A 7,487-nucleotide genomic window follows, 5' to 3' on the forward strand; every position below is an offset into this window, starting at 1 on the left:
TTTTTAATAGATTGTAGCTTGTGTTATCTTTTAAAATCTTGTGCCTCAAAATGTTTGGCACAAAATAAGCAGGTTGGATCACATGGTAACCTTGATTTTGATATCTGAGGAATATCTTCTGCTTAACAGAGAGATGCCATCACTCACAAGGAATGTACCAGTGTTCGACATTGTCAACATCTTAGGCAGCTTTGGACCACATTATCGGTAAAGCCCAACGAGGTATTATTTATATACCCTTTTCATTTTCATGACAGCTACTGATGTTACACACTTTACCCTGTCACTATAAGAAATATGTTTGTCCCCTTTAGTACTAATCTATGGATATGTAGATTTGAACTCAGTGGAAAAATTGATACTATGTCTATTTAGCAAATCAATAATAGTCAGTTCACCATGGGGCCTGAGTCTGAGTAAGACTCTTGTTTATTGCCCCAAGTCAAGCTACCAGACACTAACATAGTACCTGCTGGTTTTGTGAAAGACAGCCATTGGGGAGAAACATTCCTGGTCAGTACCTTGATTTCTCCATGTCCAGTGATCAAAAAGAGTCTGGAGTCCTAAACAATAACATCTTATCAGAAATTTTTGTTGTTGAATCAAGTGTAATGGCAGTAGCCTGTGTTGTTTAGGCACTCTTTGTGACATGCCTCACCAATAGCTTGAGGGTAGATAGTAAACACTCAGCCCTGGGCTTTTCATTTGGCAACCTAAGGCTGTGGGAAGATGATTAATCTTGTGTCGGGTAGCACCAATTAAACTCCTTTATGTGAGTGTGTATGTATGTGGTATATGTGTACATGTGTGTGGGTTTTATGTGTACTTACTTTGTGTAATTGATCAAGAATGCATTGCTGTAATTCCAAAAAGAAAATTCTACCCAAAAATCTTATTAAGAATTTAGCAACAAGATGTATATGTAAATTAATTTAATAGTAAGATAATGAAAAACAAATTAATGGAAAGTGATTTATAGAAGAAATAATGTAAGCGCTAAGAATGTAACTGTGCTTAAATGATTGCAGGAAGTTTTCACATTTAGTATACATTTTGTTTAATATATTAAAAACTTTAAAATTTGTATTAGTTATTTACCTCCTCGACACATGTTTAACATTAGGAGTTTTAGCTAACAAAACTTCATTTTATTAAATGCTTCCAATATTTCATCATTAAACAGTATCACTGTCCCTTTTATGACATAGACGTTTCTAGTCCATTACCATGCTTTGAAAACTCTGGCTTAAAGTGACTTCAGCTATAAAACTTGTAACAACCAGTTTGTGTTTTGGGAGATAGCTTCATACTCTTTGAGCATCCTGCCCTGACCAAAGACAAGATGAGCATATAATCCCTACGTGTCACTTCTCACAGCCTCTTCTGGTACCTTAATATTGTGCTTTCTGATTCTGCTTCCTTTGAAGATTTGAGTCCTAAATTAGGTGTCCCAAATGCTGTGAAATTTATATTATCAATACAGATTCTGATGCAAGAAGTCTAGCATTTTTTTTCTGTGATTTCTTCAGGGATACAGAAATGAAAACTTGTTCTCATCTTAAGTTTTTGTTTCATTGGCTTTTTTGATCCCTGAGTTCTCATTTCTAAGGCAGCTCTCACATTTCTGCAAAAATATTTCCACCTTTTAATCTTATGTATCTAGATTGAAAAAATCCTTTTATAACCAAATGGAAAATATTCATCTATTTTTAATTATTGCCCATATGTAGTATTTCTACCATGCTTATGCTAAAGTCTTTATTGATAGTTTTCTTATTTAAAGTTCCTGAGGACCAGATACAATTTCCTATATTTCTGCTATAATTTCTTAATAGAGGAATGTTTCATTGTATGATTCTTTATTTTGTATTCTGAGGGAAGTTCTAGTGATTTGGTTTTATTTAATCTCTTGAAATACTGTGCAGTGTTGGTGTTAATACATGTATCCAACTGGATTTTTATTTTGTTTCTAAACTGAATCCAAGAGGCAATGCTTCCTAGTACTATTTCCAGTGTTCAGTGTGTTTTATATAATTAAAATAGCTTAGACTGCTTGACAGTGAGCCAAAGTAATGTGTGAACTATATTTTTCCTTTCAATGTTTTTAGTGAAAGACTATGTAAACTTATACATCATCCTCATTTCCCTTTGATTTACAATTTTTCCCCTACATAACCCATTTATTTTTGAACTTACAGCATTTGTAAGACTCTGGCTCTATGGATATCTCATTTCAAATTATCTATTCATTTGTGTAGTCATTATTAAGGTCTTTTCCCTTTCTAAAAATGGACAACACAAATTCTATTCATGCTCCCTCCTCAGAGCACCCATAAATGTATCTTAGACTTTCTGTATAAGTGTTCATTTGATATAGTTTTAAGATTTTTATTTATTATAGCACAGTGATTTATTTAGTTGATGTTTATATATGAACCTTACTTTTTATTTATTTATTTATTTTTACTAATATAGGCTATTGAATCAGGACAGTGTACAGGTTATTGATGGAATATCAGAAATGGATAACACAAGTTAGTACTTCTATACAAATGATCCATTTTTTCCACACTAAAAATAACTGCAATCATAGATAACAAAGGCAACACACTGGCTTAAAAAAATCACAAAAGTTCTTGAGCAAGTCAAAATGAAGATACCAAGAAGTTACATGACAGCTTTCTCTCCCAGTACCTTGAAAAATATCAATACATATTTAAATAACTTTCTTTATTAAACTATGAATTGTGGTTTGTCCCTTATAAAACTCATTTTATACTCTAATCAGCAACTCTTCTTTCTGTTTAATTTAGAATTAAACAAGTTCCCATTTAGAACGCAAAATGATTTAGAATATAAACAAGCATCAAAATGACAGGTGCATTTACAGAAGAAAGTCGAGCATCAAAAGGGTTTTTAGTGGAATCCTGTAGCAAGACAGACTTCTTTCTACCAGAGTAGAGTCAGCAAGGCTGCCCGTAACTGAACTTTATCACAGAACACAGACTTGCATGGCTGAGGAAGATAGTGTTTCTGTTCCATATAGAAATTGTGTGGCGAGCTTGGCAGCACCGGCAGGCACTTTCAGTGAGAAAGCAGATGAAGAGCGTGGCAGCCTGTTTGCCTCCATAGGGAATGGATAAATAGCTAAGAGACTAAAAATAGACAATGCCATATTTTCTATTAATTGAAAATAAAATGATGCCTCTTCTCCCACTTCCTTTTGATGAATATTAATCACTTCATGCTATTTTAAACTTAGGAGCTGTACTAAAATATCTATGGTACACTGTGATACAAGACTGTAATTTTCCACATTTGCATTGCTTAAAACATATGAATCATAAAACATTTTCATATATTGTGAAAAATGTGTTATCCTAAATCACTTAATATACATATATTTAGCCTTTGAGTAAATATTTTGTGTTTATTTCTATTGTGAAACCTTATGACATGCACTAGAATCTATTTTTGCAAACATAATTTCATATGGATAATTGTGAATATTAATGCAGTTGAAAAATTAACAAACCATATTGTCCATTTTAAAATGAAAAAATGAGCTCCTATTTAGAAAGAAGAGATAGAATTTTCAATACTAGCAATTTTTAATTCTTAAGTGATACTTTGTTAATAATAAGAAATAAATGTATTTACTTTCCTAGAAGTGAAATGACAACCCCCTCAGAGTATGATTCATATTAAACACAACTTAATCACCATTGAGAAATAGGTTCTATATTACCCAGTTCTGAGTCTTTATTATACTTTGGTAGCACTGAATCTCTTGTGTGGCCAAGCATAGTTATGCTAAATTGTTGCTTCGTCTCTTCAGTCACAAGAAAGTGACACTATGGTTCTTTTGCTGTAACAAGTCCTGGTTTTGTACTTTTTGGCCTGGGTACCATGCCTACCTGATGAGTTTTGTACTGGGACCTTGTTTTCTTATAACTAGTTGACCACATACTTGCACAACAGCTACTTTACCCCAAGGACCAAGGAATGGGAGGAAGTGTTTGCATAGCAGATAAGAAACTATATTGTGTATACCTTCATAATGGCTAAGACATTTTATTAGTATCAGATTTGCCTTTATATAAAAGGACACCCCCTCCTATGTGAGCAGATTTGTGTCACATAGATTTCTTTTGGGTCAGATCACTACAGTAGTTCTCTGCTGCTGACCTGGTCCTACTCACTGAACTAGCAGGCTGATGATGATGATAATGAATATGTAGACTTAACAGTAAAACAGTATATGTCAATATCCCCAAAAACAGCAAAAGGAACAGGGTCACTTATACTATCACAGTTACATTCCCTCACTGTGTACTTTATTCATAAATATCATTAATATAGGTCTTGTGTCAGAGTTGAAGGAATGAAGGGGCAGGATTTTTAAGTATATACCACAGTTAATAAATTTTGACAGTGGCAAAGATTTTATATATATATATATAATATATATTCATATATACTTGAATAAACCCTCACTCACGCATTGAGTTTGCAGCTCTTGCCATTTTCTATATTACATATTAGAATCACTGAAAATTAAATATATGGTTTAAAAAAAGACATTGAAATTAAGATCATCTTAAGGCTAAGTAAAATCTTCAGCTAGATTGCTACCATAATATTAGTGATACCAACAGATACTTTCCAACGTTGGGCTGTTTAAGGCTAAGAGGCCACACTTCTAGACTTGGTGATTACCCTTCTCTCTGCTACTAGAAGTCCCCATTTGTCATCATTAAGTTAAAAAATTGATATATATGCTCTTCTAATTACTCTTGCTCTTTAGTTTTGTTCTGTATATATTAAAACACCACAGTTTTATTTACAGTTATAAAATTATCTGTATTTGCAGAGAAAAAAGTTTATAAAGAAACAATTTTATTATCTTCTAAATATTGTAATTAACATCTAAATCATTGATTCTTTATGAGACAAAACAGTAAAACTCACTAATCCTTTACTTTAATTAGCTCTAATCAAATTGCAACATGTCAATAAAAATAATTACATTGCTTTTTCATGGGGTTACTTTTGATAATGTATTTAATGCTACCATTGGTTTGGGGCTTTATATCCTCACTAAGTAAACTGATATTTATTTATGGATAGTTTCATGGGATACATTAAACAACTACTAAATTTTTCTATGATAATATATTTGCATGTGTTTGTAAAAGAATTTTATGGTGTTGTAATATCTCAAACAGGCAAATCACCCTGTGCTGAGTGCTCTATATTATTAGATAAACCTGAGTCCATTCCTGGAATAATTACATCTTTTAATCATTTGAGAAAACTGTAGATAATTCTTACATATTAGATATTATAGGTATTGGACCACCATAGCCTCTTAACAAGCCCATTCCCCAAGGAGAAAGTGTTTTGTTTTTTGGCTTCTTTTTTCAAACCAACAATGATTGATTAATTCCTAAATTTAATAGAATTATTTAAACAAATTACTACTATATTAAAAACAGACAATGATTCACTTTACAATTTTGTTGTGCATTTATCAATTCTGTATGAAGAAGTATGACAGAAAGCTTAGCTGTTACATTCATACAAAGTAAGTAATAGTAAAGGATATTGCATACTTATGTTTATAGTGACAGGACAGTTGTTCATATGAAAATGTTTTGCCTAAGGATACTGAATTTGGAAATACATTTGAGATAACCTATTGGAAGTTATAGCTGAAATGCAAATGTCTACTAGGTACTGTTGCTTTAAAAACAGGATAAACATCCTTGTGACAAACCTCATACTTGGATGTTGAATTGTCTCGATATCTGCATTTATTAGAAAAGGACGCTAAGGAGTTTCAAATCTGCTGTGGTGGGCGAAGAGTGTGTGTCGATCTTCAGGTCTCGGGTATCAGGCAGGGAGGATCTAGCGGGCAGAGGAGACTGGACCAAGCACATGGCGTCTCAGTGGCAGGGCATGACTGCCTCCATGCGCAGACAATCACTCCTAAAGGAGGAACATCTAGAGAAGGCGGTGGCCTGGTCTGCTGAGGGCCATCTGGAGACGGGTCCCCTGGGCTCTCTGTGCAGACAGTTCCAAAGGAGGCTGCCACTGAGAACCGTCAGCCTCAACCTCGGGACTGGCCCCTCCTGGAAACGCCTGGAAACCCCAGAGCCAGAGCAGCAGCATCTTAAGGCTTCAGCTCCTCAGCCAAAAGCGCCTTGGGTGCTATGTCCCAGAGAATCCAGGAGTCCCGCCAAAGTGGCACCAGGTGGCTGATGGGAACACAGGTGAAAGTGAGGAAAAAACGAGGAGTCCAGAAGGACAGAGGGTCCTCACCATCCAGTCTGAGCCAGAAGAACACTCGGCTGTACAGGGCCAACCAGGATGCCAGAGTCGGAGGACATCTGCGCCTCTCTGGCCAGATGGGTCTACATGCCCATCGACATCAGCGGCTAAGGAGGGAGGCTGCCCTCCGGAGCCCCTGTTCCTCCACAGAACCTCTCTGCTCTCCCAGTGAGTCTGACAGTGACCTAGAGCCTGTAGGGGCTGGAATCCAGCATCTCCAGAAGCTGTCACACAAACTGGACAAAGCCATCAAGGCCGAAGAGAGTGGTGACATGACTGTCTCCCTTATTCGTGAATGAGGTCAGCAGGCATCCTACAGGAAACAGGCCCTGTCCAGCCACCAAGCCATCAGGATGTCCGTGCCACCCACCCCATGAACTTCCGGAGGAGGCACTGGCCTCATCAGCATCCCCAGGCCACTGCTAACAAGGACTTGACTAACAGGGGATCCAGAAGCCTTCTATTTTAGCCATATCTGGGCCCATTGGTAACCACTGGCCACAGCCCAAGAGTGATTTAGGAAGACCTTGAAGAGGTGATGGGAACTTCCCATGCTCTCCAGGAGGACTCATACAGCACCCTGTTCTCCAGCCTCACAGAGGCTCATCCATATTAGGAATGTACCTGAAGATGCTAGACAGTTCTGAACCTTGTAACTAGGACCAAGGCCCTGCAGGAGTCATCCCATGAAACCACCTCCTTTATTCCCAGTGCAGAGATTCTTGGGGACCACTTTTACCCCTGATCCCACAGGGCCCCATAGGAAGAGAGGAGATATTTGTAGACTGCAAGCCTGAGTTCTTGGGGCCTACTTATCAGCTCAGTGAGGGGAACTGGGGTGTGCAGGAAGGAGAACACTGTTCAAGACCAGTTTCTGCTCTTTGTAAATTATTTAGGAAATCTACTATGACATTTTATTAGAAACATACCAGTGTGTCAGTTTCTAGATCACATTGCTTTTTCATAATTAAAAACTCGCTTTTGACATTTGAAAAAAAAAAAAAAGAAAGAAAAGAAAAGGACACTAAGGCCAAAAGTTATACACCCTAAGAAATAAACCTTCATTTAATGTGGATATGTATGCCCTAGTAGGTTATGATATATATATAGTTTCTTAAAATTTAATGGTGTTGATTATATTTATTGGCATTATA

General features: G+C 36.3%; 1 pseudogene; it reads left to right on the forward strand.

The window, feature by feature from the left end:
- Positions 1 to 5,861: 5,861 nt before the first annotated feature.
- On the forward strand, positions 5,862 to 6,896 carry LOC114707285 (annotated as a pseudogene).
- The last annotated feature ends 591 nt before the right edge of the window (positions 6,897 to 7,487 follow it).

The sequence above is a fragment of the Peromyscus leucopus genome, chromosome 18, assembly GCF_004664715.2.
Source record: "Peromyscus leucopus breed LL Stock chromosome 18, UCI_PerLeu_2.1, whole genome shotgun sequence".
NCBI classification, from domain to species: domain Eukaryota; kingdom Metazoa; phylum Chordata; class Mammalia; order Rodentia; family Cricetidae; genus Peromyscus; species Peromyscus leucopus.